Source organism: Protopterus annectens, chromosome 8.part0 (genome assembly GCF_019279795.1).
Source record: "Protopterus annectens isolate FY-2018-M chromosome 8.part0, PAN1.0, whole genome shotgun sequence".
NCBI lineage: Eukaryota > Metazoa > Chordata > Ceratodontiformes > Protopteridae > Protopterus > Protopterus annectens.
In genome coordinates, this window is record NC_056741.1 from 906056312 (window position 1) to 906074684 (window position 18373).

An 18373-nucleotide genomic window follows, 5' to 3' on the forward strand; every position below is an offset into this window, starting at 1 on the left:
GGTTGTATATAAAAATAATGTGTTTTTTATATAGAATATTTTGAGTATGTTTAAAAACAGAGGGAATTGTTAGATATTATGAATATAAAGCTGAAATTTAATTCTGTTGTAAATATGCTGAAAGAAAAAGTTTGCTTGAATATATGTATAGAGTTTACAATGTGCATTCATACTATATGTATAACAGATAGGCTTCTCTTCACAGCATCAGAAAATGCCTAAGAAAGCAATACTGGAAAACAAGCACTACATGATTTTCTCATGTTTGTAGAACAAATATCAATTAATAGATATCCTTTTTTATAAATTCAGCAATACGTGATGTTTTTCCAGTAGGAACAGCTTATACAGATGTTTCCTTTCAGAATGGCATCCTCACATCAGCAAGAGTGCTTAAATCACAAAAGGACAATAGAAAAGTCTATAAACAGACATTATGTGACTTCCTATAGAAGGCCAGAAAAATATACCAGGAGGAAATACCAATCTCTTGTGTGCGTGACTAGCTCTGTATATAGCTATTGTAGTAATTCAGTTATGTGAGAGAAGGACAGAGAGGTATTTTGTAGAAGTCATCATTCATATCTGTAATGAAGAAAAACTTTGTAAATATATGCTACAAATCTGACAGACTACGTGTGGTTTGTTATAAAATAAGTTATCTGTAACTGTGATATAGCTGCAAAATATATTTCTTTATCAGTGTGCAATTTGAAAGGCTTGGTGCTTTAAACAGACTACAGATGGAGTCATGCAGAGCTATGTGTCTCTAATTCAGCAGTAAACAGCACAGCCAGACTGTGTGTCTTAAGAAGACTTGAAATCCCACAGCAAGCAGTAAGCAGAGCATCCAATATAATTTTTCAGCGAGCCCATGAGCCCACAGATGGCAACAGTGGAACTGAGATCCCCACCCATGGGCAGTTGCCACTGCACCTTCACTGCCCAGAACAGGGCTGTGCTGGGGGCTGTGTAGGACGGGCAGGCACACCCGTGAGTTGCGCCACCCATGCCTCAAGCTGGCATAGGGGTTGAAGCACAGAATGCCTGATCTTGCTACACACCACATACCGGACACTTTGGAGGGTGAGTGGACGTCCTCCTCCGGCCACGCTTGCAAGCCCCATCCCCTGCAGCTCTTCCACCTGAAGGTGGCACAGGGCCACCGGAGGAGGTTCCGGCCTGGGCACTAGTGCCAGGTGCACTCGCCAGCTGAGGTGGTAGAGGAGGGTCCGCTGGAACCCACCTTCCCTGTTGTCCTATGTTTAGCAATATTTTATGACATTTTGGGTTAGTAACAAACAATACCATTCAAAATTAGTTGTAACAGCATGCATCAGTATTCCCATTAACCAAACACCCATGTATTCCAAACATTGAACAGCAAGCATAACACATGCATATTTTGAACAACAGTACACAATCCAACAGCATGCAGGGTTGATTGATGGCAACAGGCCATCAGGTTTGGATATGTGAACAGGGCACATGCATCAACGTATAGGCAAATATGTATAAACCAACAGGACAAATGTCCATAGGAATTAATTGTGAATACACATACTCAGTTTGGTGTGGAATGGCATTATTTGTGAATATAGGGTAGTGTGAAGAAATATTTCATTAACAACTTCAACTACCTATACATATGCTGTACATTTCTAGTAGCTGCAGATATATATACCCTACAGGTCTTAGTACAGTTTCCTATATGTAACCTTAGGAATGTTGGTGATGGGAATGTTACTGCTACATTAATATACATTGCATTTTTATTCATACACATTCATATCAGGCTGTGTTCAGGTACAGCATCCTGCTACATTTGATTTATATGGCTCTAGACAACTGTGGATGCTCATTATTTCATACAACCATACTATCTCCATATTGCAAGGGTACAGCAACATATTCAAATTGTGGGACAGACACATTCCAGCTTCAGTACTTTATTACAAACATTTCACTGTTTGGTTGTGGCTGTCTCATTCATTTCATTATGTACTGACTGCAGTATACTTTACTCAAGAGTTATTACAGCTTTCTTGGTCGATTCATACCTCTTTCTCACACTCTCACTTGTTTTATTTTTACAATTCAAGATGGTACTTAATTCTAGGCGTTATTAACATGTCTTACTTGGTTACCACAATCCTTTCCAACAGACTCGTTTCAGATGGCAGATTTTAAAAGGGGATATATTTGACACATGTCTATTGTCTTTAGCTTGTTTACCACTAATGTTCAGGCTGCAGCAGGTTATCTGATATTACAATACAGGTGGAAAATCTCTATTTCAGACTTGTTTAAGTTTTATTTCTGGATTACAGGCTGCATCACTTATCTAATCATACAGTACTAGCAGAATCTTTCTTCTAGTGTTACTTGAACTTTATTATTATGTAACTACACTAAACTGTTTTACAAGCTGTCTCACTTATATTGTATAACAATTACAGAAAAATAATTACTAACCTGCCTGGTGGCGCAACTGCACCATCCTATCACCATTCGTGGAACGCACACCTGCAGCTGTAATATAAATTAAGTAATATTGGAACATACATCTCCATAATATCAGCTAGGATAATTTCTTACATACGTAATTACATGGATACGTACTCAGTAATGCGGCGTTGGGCATTTGCCGGGCCTCCTGGATCCAACGGTTCAGTTGGTCCTGCTTTCATCTCTTCAGGTCCGCATGGTGGTGACGGACCTGTTCACCAGTCCTTGGTATGCCTGTGGCACTGGTGAGATCATGTGGCAACCGGTTCCACGCCTCTGCCTTGTACACACCCCACAGAACCTGGCCCTGCATGAGTTGAGCCTCATGATCGTGGACTAGGAGCCAAACCATATATTTGGACTCCTCAACATCCCACCTCTGTGCTCGGAAGCGACTGCCCTCTCCTACACCTGCCATCCTGACTGCAAATAGGTTCTACAATCAGTTATGCTGTATATTCCCGCCTATGGGGCTTATATATGCTGTTTTTCCCGCACTTATCTGTGATTGGCCATTTTGGAAATGTATCAGCTTGAAAAAACCTGCTTTGTCATGCTTCTATTTCCATTCATTCCTATATATATGCTAATACTGCATTTCTCAGTACAACTGTCATGGCTTAATGGTTCAGTACTTTGACTATGGTGTACGGTATCCTGGGCATTGCTTTTTTTATTTTATGACTGTCTACACAGGCTAGGAGGTGTGTCTGTGTAAAGGCGGCTTTGATACAGCCTGCCCTACGTTGCCCACCGGTAAGCTGGTTGGCGCGTTGCGCAGCTCCGCACAAACGGGTTATGCTGGTTTACGAGTCATTTGGCTATGAGCACGCATATTACACTGTGTGAGGCGTTGCTCAGCTATGGGCACACAGTTTCAGCGTGTTAAAGCGCTACTCAACTCCGGGCACTCATATTACACCTGTTAAACCACTGCTCACCTGCAGGCAGTCATACTCAGCTTGGCAGAGCGTTGCTCAGCTATGGGCACTTCTAAATTTTTTTTTATTGTATCAGATTTCTTCAAAAATACATGGCCCATTTCATTACATTTTACTTAAATTATAGTTATATATGTACATATATGTCAGGGGATTGTTTCATGCTTATTTCACTAAAAATAGAAAATTATGGTGTTGGGGCTCAAACCGTGACTACCTCCTCTTTGGCCAATGTCTCTACCGCTACACTATTGCTACTTGGCTTAATTTGCCTATTTAGATCTTTTATGCTTTTCCAATGACTGCTAACTGTGGCTGAGCGAAGGGCACACCCGCGCAAACGAGCGCAATTACTGGCAAACATTTTTGAAATTATAAAAAAAAAAATTAAACTGTTAATTTTTACGTTTTACATTACAGTTGGGTTTATAGTCTGTGGGGGCATGTGTGGTGTTGTGTTTCTTGACATTTCCGGGAGTTTCCTTTCAAGACTGTGGCTCTTTTGGGGGCGTGTCCCTTTGCAGGTCTCACCGTGCGGACATGCCCCCTACTTTCCTACACGGACCGTGTTAGCCTAGGGTGTGATTCAGCATGCCCTCATGAATATGCATGGCATGCTGACATCACACCGTTTAACTGCAGCCTGCATGTAAGACTTGCTAACTCTTACACGGAGGTTTCGTGAATCCTGCCCTTTGTTTCAAAAAAATAGCACCTTGCTATCTATGAGCTAAGTTAATCTAAAATCACATAAGGTGGTTAAGACAATTTCAGAATAACACGCAGCAACTCTGAAAAGCAGAGATCAAAGGCTATAATGTGATTCATGGGTTACCTGAACCAGCATAGGGCACATTTAATGTTAAATGTTTCACTAAGCCCTGGGAAAAGACTCTACATTTAAAAGTAACTGCCATTTCAGTTCATGCACTTCAATAAGGGTGTCAGTGTCCCCATAAAATACATCCACCTGCTCTAACACTAGAAACCTAAACTGGAGAAACCATGTGCAGTACAAACTATGTTTCCCTAATGCATACTTCAAGTCCTATTTCATATAGCTGCATAATGCTCTTTAACTCATTCCCTCCAGTAGAGCTCCTTTGAGTGTGTACCTTTAACTCCCAGTGGGTGTGGCTTCAGCCTTTAAAACATGAAGTTATCACCTTACAGTTCTAACAAATACTCATTGACAGAGGTCATATATCAATACAGTTGTGTTTGCCATCATGTATGCTTCAAGATAAAATATACTCATACCTTGTATGTAGCATGGTTTTGAAATTATTAATGCAAATATGAACAGGCAATATTTGATGTCTAGAGGCACAGTAGGAGGTAACTGCAGAAACGCCTGGAGAAGTCACTCGGCTGTAATTAACTCAAAAGTTTCCGAGACGTTTCTCCTGTTTAAAACCCATTACAAGTATCACAAACCCCTGCATACACCACATTGGTTGCATTGCAATCAAAATATCTGGGGAAAACAACTTTAAAGACGCAGTGGCGAAAACCAAATTCTGAGCCCATTTAAATGTAATTGCATGATACACATGAGACGCAGAGAAACATGCCTGGTGTTTTGTCAGCATTAAAAACTTGCTCCAGTAGGAACGTAACATCAGCGTGTTCAAATAAAAGTCTTAAGGAGTTAGTCCTTTTGTGTGAGAAAGGCAGTGCATCCCCCAAAACAGTAACAATATCCTAGCTACACCTCAAATTTTCCCAGTTTCTGGTTATAATGTCACGAATAGTTCAGAGATCCAAACAAATTGGGAGAGGGAAACTAAGGGTCTGGTCCAATTCTCCATCCTAATTAATGGTAAGGGAGGTTTGGTTCAAACAAGAAATCTGATTGGAGGATGGAGCGGTTCGGTCCAAAGCAGGATCTTGGCTGGATAATTGCTGAAACCGTGCTTAAGTATTGGCTGGAATTTACAATTCTGTACTTTACAAACTTCCTTGAAAATTTCTTCAGTCAGATGCTTGAGGGTAAGTTCTGTTTATGAACAAGATTCTCAAAAAGCTGCATTCCCTAAGAAATCTGTCATCATTGCTGATAATATGGGAGTACCTAATGAATTCTCTGCAAGCAGTGTCCTTCTTCATGAAAAAAGTATGTTGATTATTGAACCAAGTAATTATTCCTGTAAGTAAGCTTATGAAAAATAGTAGAATCCCAATGGAGAGAAGTAGTGTCAAGAGCGATTTCTGTATCCAGGAATTGTACCATAGAGAGCCACAACCTGAGACCTTAAAATTAAGAAATGGAATGCTGTTAGAAAGTGAACAGCAGTTGCAAAATTACGGACTCAGCAGTGTTTAATTTAACAAACAGGGTGATTTTGACAGAATCACTAAGTGTACTTAACAAAGGTTTTACTTTTATCACAGCACAGCACACAAATTTACCCGATCTTTCCTTGATTTGTACCTGTTTCTTAGCAAGTTTAATTTGAACATTCTTTTAGATGACATAGCAGAGGATCCCACACAAAGAAACAATACCCTTACCCTGATTTTAGGCTTTGCCCAGATAACTTGATGTTAAGAGATGAGAGGTACATAAACGTCTTCAATGCTGCTGCTGTCAGTGTGCACAATCTCTCTCACTCCTCATTCTCTCTGTCTCACTCACACACACCTAGCTTTCATACATGCAAACATGCATTCACACACACATAACAAGAAACATAAACACACACACCCAAGCAGAACCATACACACACACACACACACACACACACACACACACACACACACACACACACACACAGTTATTAATTTTTTTTTTACACTGACTAACAAAAAAAGCTGCTTAGCGAAGGAAGAAAATAATGGCTCGATCGATCTCGCTTTCACTCACATGCACACACACACACACGCACACACACACACACACACACACACACACACACACACACACACACACACACAAGCGCGCACGCACACACTTTCGTTTTTTTTTTGTTTTTTTTAATTTTCCTTTTTTAAATATATTTTACACTTGCTAAACAGCAGAAGTGCTGCTTAGTGAGTGTAAAATAATGGCAGCCATTAGTTTTTTTCAGTCAGAGCTCCATGGCAACTTGATATGCTGCCGTGAATCATCAAACTCGTTTTTAGTGGGCATTACTTTTATGTTAACAGACTGCTAGAGAATGTTCATTCTCCAATCAGGGTAGATCTATGGATCACCCATTCTCTAAAGAATATTTAGAAGTTGGCATAAAAGCCTGAGAGAGTAATGGAAAAACAGTATATTTATACCTTCTCCAGATCTTAAAAAGTAAGCAGCAGTTGTGAGTACTCCTAGTCTAAATGAATGGAAGAAACAGACTGAAAAGGATGGAAGTTCCAAAATGTCACTTCTGGGGACATAGTGCATTTTAAGAAGGTAAAAGTTTAGCTGAAAAACAAGACTGAATTAGTATGGCTGCCCCTTTGTCAGATCATTCTGGGTAGACAGTTAAAAATAATAACTAATGATTGTGTTGCAGTGACATTAGTGCTAAGCATATGAACAGGGTGAGATAAAAGTTTTTTTTTTCAGTTTTTAGTCAAGGTGCTTCTTTAAACTATACATTAGTCCTGCATACCATCCCAGGGATATTGCTTCCTTAATGCTACAACTTGCATTTCTCAAGATTAAACCACATCCACCCATACAGATAGTGTTCTGAAGTTTCCCTTATGACTGTCTCCTCCATCCTTTACTCATGACTTTATGTTTGTGTCATATGCAAAAAAGTTGATGCTGTTTCCCTGCCTTAAGTGATACTCATGGCAACATGAGAAAAAACTGGTCCAAAGAGTAAGGCATATGACACTTCACTATTTATATCGCCTTTTTTGGACAATACCAAAGTAGAACCCCCTCTGTTTCAGCCCCTATGCTGTTAGCCCTAATCTACCCAACTTTCCTCTAGATGCCTTTTTGTCCTTTTGGCCAGCTTACCTTTCCCAACTTAACCACTTCAGCTTGGTTTCTGGCCTTCTACATGGCAGTGAAGTAAAGGTCTTGCTGAAGTTGCCAGTCTTTACTTTTTCATGTCTCGGTCATAAAACTGGATTAGGATCATTTGTCATGCTTTTCTGGACATGATCTCATGTTGTATAATATTTTGGATAGTGCTTTTTTCCAGCTACCTCACCAGTGTTTTCCTCAACATTTTATCATTATCTTCCCTCTTGCTCTGATCAGCCTTGTCAGGTAATAGCTTTCCATGCTGTTTATGTGACCCTTTGTGTAGTGACAGCAAATTTGTGTATTTCCACTTCTCAAGAAAACCCTACTAATCAAGATTCTGTTAAAAAATTTGTTTTGAGGGTCTGAGCTAGTTTCTCTGGGATCCTAGAATTTATCCCACATGGCCCATGTGACTTATTCACACTGATTATAAATATGTAGTCCCTTCTATACCCTTCTCTTTGTCAGTCATCCCATCAGTCTACTGCATGCCTTCTAGCCCATACAAGAGCTCAGCCCCTTCATGTTAGTAAAAGAGAGATGTAAAAATACATTCATGATTGCTTTTTTCCTTCCCACTGCATTTTCTATTTCCTTCACTAGTTTATTTATCTCTGTTCTTGCCTTTTCTCTTTCTCCCATGTTCTTAAAAACATCTGTTGTTGCTAGTATGTATGAATTTTGCCAAATGCCAGTATAGCCTTGATTTGGCATTTTGACACATTCCTGTCTGATTACATATCATTTTACTTTCCCTTTTTTGTAGTCCATTTTCTTTTCTTACTTATCTGCCATCTCCCTTTTGCCACACTGAGCTTCTTCCTCTTTTTATCTTTCTTTTCCTTCCCTCATTGCCTTCTATACACCCTGTTAATTTACCCCCAAAGTTCCCTACCTCTTTTGTTGATATCTGGTCTCCAGTGCTGTTAGTCATAATCTGCATTTCCTGTCTGAATGCTATAAAAGTGTGGAATAATCAAGCTCCATATTTTCACTTGGTGTGGTTCTCAGTATTGGTCAATCATGGTTGACAAACCTTGCTGCTTTGCCAGAGAATGTTTGTATCTGGCACCACTAGGCTTTTGATTGCTGGCAAAGGCTCTTGCTTGCCCCATAGTGCCTTTTTAGGCAAGGTCTCAAAAACAAACTTACCAACATGAAATTGTCATTCGTAACAAAATAAGGATCATGTTGCTAAATGCTAGGAGCTTAAACCAAAAACTGCACACCCTGGAAGCACTTCTATCACTGGAAGATGTAGATATATGTACAGTCAAAGAAACCCAGTTCAAAGCCTCAGAGAATACCCCTGCCTTGCAAGGCTATGCCTTCCACACCTTCAGACCGCAAAATGAATGTGTGAAAACCAAAGGAGGCACTGCTTCTATATATATTAGAAATAAATTCACCTCCCAACCAATTTGACTGGACAACTTCATGGAGTTACTCCAGGTTCAGCTTTCTGTAGGTGAGACCCCCATTCAAGTCATAGCCAGTTATAGATCCCCCTCCATGGGTCATGACGAGTATGAAGCCTACTTGGCAAAACTGTAGTCAATCCAAGTATTCCTGAACACTCTGGTTATGGAGGATTTAAATTATCCCACCATCAACTGGGAAATGTACTCTAGCCCTAACTCACTAGAACAAAAGTTCCTTGATTTTGTTAACTCAGATGCAATGGAACAAATTGTTCATACCCCAACAAGAGGAACAAATATACTAGATCTGGTCCTCACTAACATGACAAACAGATGCACTGCCACAACTGTCAGACCCTCATTAGTTAAATCTGACCACAAATCAGTCAACTTCGCGGTGGCACTAAGACCAGAACTCACAAACGCTGAAATCAGACTAAAACACTTCACCAAGGCAAACTATACTCTCCTAGGGGAAGATATAAATGCATTCCAAGCCCCCACCCCCAGCTGGAAGTGGTAACTTCACAAAAGTTTACACTAAAGCCCTGTACAATCACTTGCATAAGTGTATAGACAGGGCTGTACCAGAAAGAATCAAAGCCAGAGCCCCAAGTAAAAACAAGCCACCATGGTGGATATCCAGCATCAGCAAACTGTACAATGAATGCAAAAAGTTGCTTTTCAAGAAAACAAAGGTGAGGCCCTAACAATGGAAAACCACCCTCCTCAGCCACAACAGGCAAATAAGACAACAGGTCAAATCCTTTATGGGCATCTTTGAGAAAAACTTAGCAAGCACTGCCAAAGATAGCCATAAGGCCTTTTACAGCTGCATATGTCGCCTAAAAGGTAGGACTCAAGCATGTGCAGAACTAGTGACTAATTTGGTCCTTCTGCTAGATTTCTCAGTGGTCCTTTCTCTTAAGTCATTTGTGCCCATGTGGGACTCTAAATAATGGCACCCCTACCTTTGGTGACTGCATTGATCACAACCACTAAACTCTTCACCTCTGCTTCACCTCCCAGCCAGCTCCTTTTGTAGTTGAATCCTTTAACAACCTAATCCATCTGCTTTCCCATAGCTAAGATGTTCATCGTGATTCACTGTTGCAGTCATTACACTTCGGTTATCCTGCTGGCAGGTGACCCGCAGTCGACCCGAGTTCCAAAGTCTTGGTCTGGCATCGGTTGCTGTCGCTTCTTCCCTGACGTCAGTGTGCCAGGGGTATATAAGATGCAACCGACGCCATTTTCTTCATTCTTTCTTGCCGCACGGTGCCCGAAGCAAAAGCAGTTCGCAAGTGCCGGTCGGCTGACTCCTGAGATTTTCGAAATCGAATTTCAGAACTGAAGCCTTCAGTAAAGCTAAGTACCCCATTGGGGAAACTTTTTCTTGCTCCAGACCGATGTCAGTAAAAGTTAACAATTGTATTTCTTGTGGGAAGCAAATACCTCATAAGGACTTTCACTCTTAATGTATTCCTTGCCTAAGCCCTGACCACGACGTTACTAGTTGTTGGTTTTGTGCCAGATTCAACAAACGCACTATTAAGCGTCGGTTTGATTTTGCATTGCATTACTTTGGCCGTAGATTTAAATACATAATGCCGTCGGAACAACCAACGACCGGAATTCATAAAAAGCGCAAAGACAAAGAAAAGGACAGGCATTTGAGGCCCAAAACCAATGACGAAGCCTCTTCCAGGCCAGTCGCTGGTTCGCCGGTGCTCAATGAGGTGATTTCGCAGCCCCTGACTCCCGCTACCTCAGAGCCACAGACCGCCTCCGACTCCCACGTGAAGACATCTAGGCCTCTGGAAACTCAAGGTATTGGGCCTACGGAAACTATTCCCTCAGATGGGTCCGGAGCCGCTGAGCAGGCATCGGCTTCTGAGGGTATTTTCAGACCTACACAGCTTACTATCAAGTCAACTACAGCAGCAAAGGCAAAGTCTAAAACATCATTACAGACAAAGAAACAAGTACAGCATTCTCCTGGACAGTCATCCATGCCTAAGAAACAGATGCTGAAAATGGCCGAAGACTTAATTACCTTGATCAGGGGCTCCCATCCCCCTCCTGATAAAAGGCCTAGGCAGGATACAGACTATGAATCCTCTGACCAGGTTTCTATTTCCTCTGATTCCCCTTCAGACCAGGGATACTCTCTTCCTCCCTATGAGGATTCTGATGCTGAAGAGTCTATTCCTTCAGCCTCTCCTCCTGAGGATTACTCTTTTGGGGAAACTTTGCACACCATGAGGGAGCATTTCCATTGGGAAAGCCAGGATTATTCAGAATCAAAGAAAAGGCTCAGAGATTTTCTTTTATTACCTCAGCACAGGCCTCTTGCTATACCCCCTGTGTTAGATATTGTTGATGATGTTTTCTCTGAATCTAGTTTGTCTCCTGATTCCCTACCCCCAGCATGACAGGGATTCTAGACCACTGGATAGATGGGGGAAAAAAGTTTACACTTCTGCAACTTTAGCAGTAAGAGCTTTGAACTGCCAGTTTCACATGCTGAAATACCAACAATATTTAATGTCTTTGTTAAAACAGAAAATGTTTGCAAGCTCAGACTGTTCTGACAATAAGGAAATGCAGGATTTATTGCATGCAGCTGAACAAGTAGGAAAACATACTCTGCAATGTGGTTTTGATTCACTAGAGGCTTCTTGTAGAGCCACAGTTACAGGATCTGTCATTCGAAGGCATGCCTGGCTTAAAGAACAAAATTTACCTGATCATGTTAAAGATAAATTACTGGATGCTCCTTTACAGCATGATACCTTGTTTGGTGTTAAAGCAGAAGAGGTGTTAAAGAAAATGGAGGATAAGGCAAAAATCTATGCAGACAGTAAATGATTTCTTACAGGTACAGCCACCTAGATTTAGCAGAAATTGGCCTTCTAAAAATTGGTCCTTTCCTGTGTCAGACAGGCCTCAAAGAGGCAGATACAGACGCCCAAGAGGCAGATCTCAGCAACAAGGCTCTTACAGACCTAGACAATGGGGTGCTTCTACCCCCAAGGGATGAGAAGACAAGTCACAACCTTACAGGAAACAGTCTCAATGACTTCCCCTTTCAAAAGCCAAGCACTTATCTTTTGGCAGCTCCTTTAGGGGGAAAGCTAGCACTTTTCTCACAAAATTGGCACATTATCACCCAGGACAAATGGGTACTGAATATCGTCTCTCAGGGCTACAGGTTCTACTTTCACACCCTTCCAAGGTCAAAAGGAATGCCAGACCTGCCACAAAATCAATGGGCAGAGGCACAAAAACAGATTACAGCTCTCATGGACATGAGAGCTATTCAAAAACTACCTCATCAAGAACAGGGACAAGGATTTTACTCAAGACTTTTCTTGGTTCCCAGAAAGGACAAAGCCTGGAGACCCATTCTGTATCTGTCTATTCTAAATACTTTCCTGGATGTTCCGAAATTCAAAATGTTGACACTGCAGCAACTTCTACCCATGCTGGGCAAGAAGGCTTGGCTTCTTACTTTGGACGTCAAAGAGGCATACCTGCATGTCCCAATCAGACAAAATTGCAGAAGATACCTCAGATTCATAGCTGGCACAATGCATTACCAATTCTCTGCACTGCCCTTTGGCTTATCTACTGCGCCCAGGGTCTTCACAAAATGCCTGGCACCAGTAATTGCATTTTTCAGACAAAAAGGAATTCAAATATATCCCTATTTGGACGACTACCTTATTCAAGCAGAGAGCAGGGACATTCTTCTAAAGCATCTGGCATTTGTAAAAAGATTACTAGTGGGTCTAGGGTACACAGTAAATGAAAAGAAATCAAAACTAGTGCCTTCTCAATAGATAATATTCCTGGGTGCAAGCTTGAATACAACTACCCAGATGGCTTATCTCATGCCAGACAAGCAAAGGCAACTGACTCATTACTTTCAAATGATGGCAACAAAAACCCAGCTACCTGCAAGAAAAATTCTCCAGGCTTTGGGGTCCATGGCATCCTGCATCCTACTAATTCCATATGCAAAACTGCATATGAGGAAGTTACAGTGGTATCTAAAAAGTGTTTGGACTCAACATTGCCACAGCCTGGAAGCAATAATAACTATTATTCCCTGCCTGCAACAGGAGTTTCGATGGTGGGCACTGGCATGTCACCACAACAAGGGACAGCCTTTCACTTTACCCACAGCCAGGCAAACACTGACAACAGATGCATCAGATTATGTCTGGGGAACGCACATGGCAGGAAAATGTATTCAGGGCAAGTGGTCTGCAGAACAAATGCATCTTCACATCAATCAAAAAGAGATGCTAGCTGTACAGAATGCCCTGACAGCCTTCAAGGACTTACTGCATCCAGGACAACTACTACTAAAGACGGACAACACCACAGTAATGTGGTACATAAACAAGCAAGGGGGCACGCACTCATACCCCCTTTGCAGACAAGCTATGACTTTGTGGAACACAGCACTGACCTATCAAGTTCATCTGCAAGCACAACTCCTGCCAGGAAAGAAAAATAATCTGGCAGATGACCTAAGCAGAAACCTCATGGATCCTCACGAGTGGAAACTAAATCCACAGGTCTTCAGTATGATAACAAAGAAATGGGGATGCCCAGACATAGATCTTTTTGCCTCCCCTCTCAACTGCCAACTACAAAAATTCTGCACAAGGACTTATCACACACAAGCATGGAAAGTGGATGCTCTCTCATTCAGCTGGAGAAACCTAAAAGTGTATGCCTTCCCACCACTGCCTCTCCTTTCCAAGGTGCTCCTAAAAGTCAGACAAGAGAGACCAAAAATGATATTGATTGCCCCAGACTGGCCACGCCAGCACTGGTACCCAATCTTAAAGAACTTGTCTCAAGGCCCAGCCTGGTCTTTGCCTCAAATACCTCAACTTCTGACTCAACAAAACAATCAGATCCTGCACAGCCAACTCAGAACCTTAAATCTGGCTGCATGGCAGATGACAGTCAGACCACCTCTCTCTCTAAAGCTGTCATGGATGTCATTCTGGAGGCCAGGAGGCCCAGCACCAGGAAATCTTATGCAGACAAATGGAAGATATTCTGCCAATGGAACCAGGCACAAGGCTTTGACCCACTTGTACCAAATATCCCTCAGATTTTACAATACCTAACTGAGATGTTGGACAAATGCCTATCCTTCTCATCTATTAAGATGCATGTCTCCACCATTTCAGCTCATTATACCACGGAACCTCCTATTTTCTCTCATTCACTAAGACAGTACCTCAGAGGGGCTAAAAACATGACCCCCCCCCCCCCAGAGTGCACCGACACCTACTTGGGACTTCAACTTTGTCTTGGAGAAACTCACTTTGCCTCCCTTTTAGCCAGCCAATACAGCTGATATAAAATTCTTATCATGGAAAACTGCTCTGCTCCTAGCAATAACTTCTGCACGAAGAGTCTCAGAGCTACAGGCTTTAATGGGAGTGGAACCTTTTATCATTTTTCATCAAGACAGGGTTTCTGTAAGGACGAACCCAACATTTATGCCAAAGGTGGTATCCAGTGTGGCTCTTAACCAAACCATTCATTTGCCAACATTTTATCCAAATATCCAGAATAAAGGGGAGAGACTTCTGCACACTTTGGACATACACAGGCAGCTACGCTTCTACTTGGACAAAACAAAAGCATTCAGAAAAACTGAGCAACTGTTTGTAGCTTATGCTGCAGGATCACAAGGAAAAGCTATCTCAAAGCAGACTATTTCTAAGTGGATAGGACACTGTATTCGTTTCTGCTACACACAACATGGAAAGCCAGTGCCTAACAACATTAGACCACACTCTACCAGGGCAGCCACCACGTCAGCAGCCTTCATCAGAGGAGTACCAACCAAGGACATTTTGGAAGCTGCAACTTGCAGCTCAGTGCACATTTTTACCAAACATTAGCACTTGCCTCTTTACTCTAAATCCAGACCAGGCTTTGCCATTGCAGTTCTGCAGGGCCTCATAGCCACTCCTAATCCTATTTAGACCCAGCCACCCTACCTCAGCTTTGGGATTCTACCCAAGTGTAATGACTGCAACAGTATAACACGATGAACATAGTACAGTTGTGTACCTACCATAAATGTAGATGTTCGAGTATATTCAGTGTTGCAGTCCAGGTTACCCACCCTCCATCCCCACTTTCTTTGCTGGGACTTATCTATACCTTTCTATCCTATACAACCTTTGTTGTGTATTTGCTTGTAGCCGAAGGTATTGTTTATATATTTGCTGTATGTTTTATTAGCAATATGTATTGCCTACCTATTTGGGGGCACCTGACATCTGGGGCAAGAAACACTGAAGAAAATGGCGTCGGTTGCATCTTATATACCCCTGGTGCACTGACGTCAGGGAAGAAGTGACAGCAACCAACGCCGGACCAAAACTTTGGAACTCGGGCCAACTGCGGGTCGCCTGCCAGCAGGATAACCCAAGTGTAATGACTGCAACAGTGAATACACTCGAACATCTACATTTATGGTAGGTACACAACTGTACTTTTCCTGCCCTCTCTTTCTACAAGGCTATACAATCAGTTGCCATATCTGCTGCTGTTTCTACTTGGCTTTTGCCTAACTTACTCTGCATATCCTTACTGTTGCTCCTAGGATGACCAGCCCACCCATCCCCGTGCTTCCTGACTGTTTTCAATAGGCTGCACTCATCAAGTTTCTCTGTCTCTCTTAGATTTCCTATCCTGTTGACCTCAAAATTTTCTTCCTCTTGCACTCTCTTCTCTGTTACACAACTCCTACTATTCCATTGTTCTCTTCCTCCTCTTCTTAGCCTGTGCTTACATCTCAGACAATTTTTCATGAGAATGTTTTCCCCTGATTTTTACTCCTTTTGTTGAGACGTATCACCAGTCCCGCAACCTCAGCTTGCTCACTGCTCTAGCCTTTTGCATTTTTTCTCACTTCTATGCCCTTGTATTCCTCTTTTCATTTAATTTCACTGTCTCTGTCCATGACCTACCATAGCCAATTTGACTCCTGGCTGCTTGACCTCTTGCCCAAAGTCTGCCTCCTCCTACTTCTACTCTTCATCCCTGTCTGGGATCTCCAGAATTAATTTTGTCCCTTCTATTATGGGATCTCCAGAATTCATTTTGCCCCTTCTATTATGTGCCCCTCTGCTTGTAGACACCTGTCTTTCTGTGGTGATCTAGGCCTCCTGGGCCCCTTACACCCTTTTCACTACACCCTTTTCACAGGTCCCTGAGCCACTCTGCTGCTATACGTACAGCATCCTAAATTCACCTAATTTACTACCTCTCCATTTGATGCTTTTCTGGTCTCCTTGTTTGGGCATTCTCTTAACCTGATGGCTAAATTATCTTCTGTTCTTCCCTGTATGGTGCCATCCTACCTATTCCTCTACATACCTCTCCTTATTCCTCCTTCTTAACTGCATTATCCTTCTTCATAGGTTGTTATTAGGCTAACAACCATTAGGACCCTAAAAACCTAGCTGTGCACCCCAAACAGTATGGGTCCAGAGTATCATGGGCATTTGTTGGGGAGAGGCATGTTTATAGGGAGGTAACTAAGGATTTGTTAGTGGAGGTGTTAGTCATGGAGGCCAGATGGGGGTAAATTTATGATTTTCCATCCAATATCAAGGTTTCTTTTGAATAGGGTCAGAGATGAACTCTGTTTAATATGGATGGGGAGCCTGTTCCAAAGTGTGAGGATCCTCCTCCTTCAGTTCTCTCTGCTGCTTTTCTTAGAATACTTTGAAGTGCTTGATTTGGCCATAAGTTTACTTATTAATACGTATTCAGGCTTCTAACCATTGGTGGGAGAGGAGTGATGACCAAGTTGCCTTGGGATTCGCAATGTCTTGGGCTGCTACAGCAAGAAGTTTCTGCTATCCTGACAAGACTTGGATATATAAAAGTAGTAAGCTTTTTGGTATCATTGTAGTGATTTAAAGCATTTGGGATTCAGTCAGCAAAATGTAGACTCAACTCACTATTTGTAATGAACATTAACTGTTGAGAGTATAACCTACTTTTAAGGCCAAGCCATACAGAACAAGTGTTAAGCTTCTGCTCTCATACACATATTATTAACCAGCAGGTTACCTCTTCACATCGGAACCTAACAGAAGCACAAAATACAACTGTAGCCAAACACTCAATACTTTCAATGTAAATTGCTCAGACACAGCTCCACGTGGTCCTGTGGAGTCTTCCTGGTTACAGAGAACTGAAAAAAGCGACTGCTTTCCTGATTAAGTATCCTGCTGTTTTTTATATTTGTTTTACCTTCTACTGCTTACCTAGAGCAAGCTTTAACTGTTTTCATAGTTATTTACTGCATTTTTTATTATCTGCACTTAAAAGTACATTTTAGTCGAAATTAGTCTAATTCAAGTCGAAAAGTGTTTGTTTGCTGTTTAATTTAATTGTTTGGCTGCCCACTAAAGTGTGCTAGCCTGTACTACTGACTTATTGCCTTTTCTGCATTTCTGTGTGTTTCTATTTAAAAACAAAAAAAAACAAAAAATATTCCTTGTTTTCCTGCCTCACCTACACTAGTTAGACCAGTTTGCAGGCCTTGCTGTATCCTGGGCTGTGTTGTAGTTCCTGTGTTGTCCATTGCCTTACTTGGATAGAAGGAAGTTTCTTAGCTCACCAGTGGGAGTGGGGAGCCTTGAATAGCCTACCTGTCCTTGAGGGAAGTGACCTCAGCACAAGAAGCTGTAGTAATTGGTCATTTTGGACCATTTCTAGCTCTTTTGAAGTTCCCTGGTTAAAATCTGCCTCTGGCATTTTTTGAAGCCATATTGCTCAGACACAGCTCCACGTGGTCCTGTTGAGTCTTCCTGGCTATAGAGAACTGAAAAAGCGACTGCTTTCCTGATTAAGTATCCTGCTTTTTTTATATTTGTTTTACCTTCTACTGCTTACCTAGAGCAAGCTTTAACTGTTTTCATAGTTATTTACTGCATTTTTATTATCTGCATTTAAAAGTACATTTTAGTCGAAATTAGTCTAATTGAAGTCGAAAAGTGTTTGTTTGCTGTTTAATTTAATTGTTTGGCTGCCCACTAAAGTGTGCTAGCCTGTACTACTGACTTATTGCCTTTTCTGCATTTCTGTGTGTTTCTATTTAACAACAAAAAAACAAAAAAAATATTCCTTGTTTTCCTGCCTCTCCTACACTAGTTAGAACAGTTTACAGGCCTTGCTGTATCCTGGGCTGTGTTGTAGTTCCTGTGTTGTCCATTGCCTTACTTGGATAGAAGGAAGTTTCTTAGCTCACCAGTGGGAGTGGGGAGCCTTGAATAGCCTACCTGTCCTTGAGGGAAGTGACCTCAGCACAAGAAGCTGTAGTAATTGGCCATTTTGGACCATTTCTAGCTCTTTTGAAGTTCCCTGGTTAAAATCTGCCTCTGGCATTTTTTTGAAGCCATATTGCTCAGACACAGCTTCAGGTGGTCCTGTTGAGTCTTCCTGGCTACAGAGAACTGAAAAAAGTGACTGCT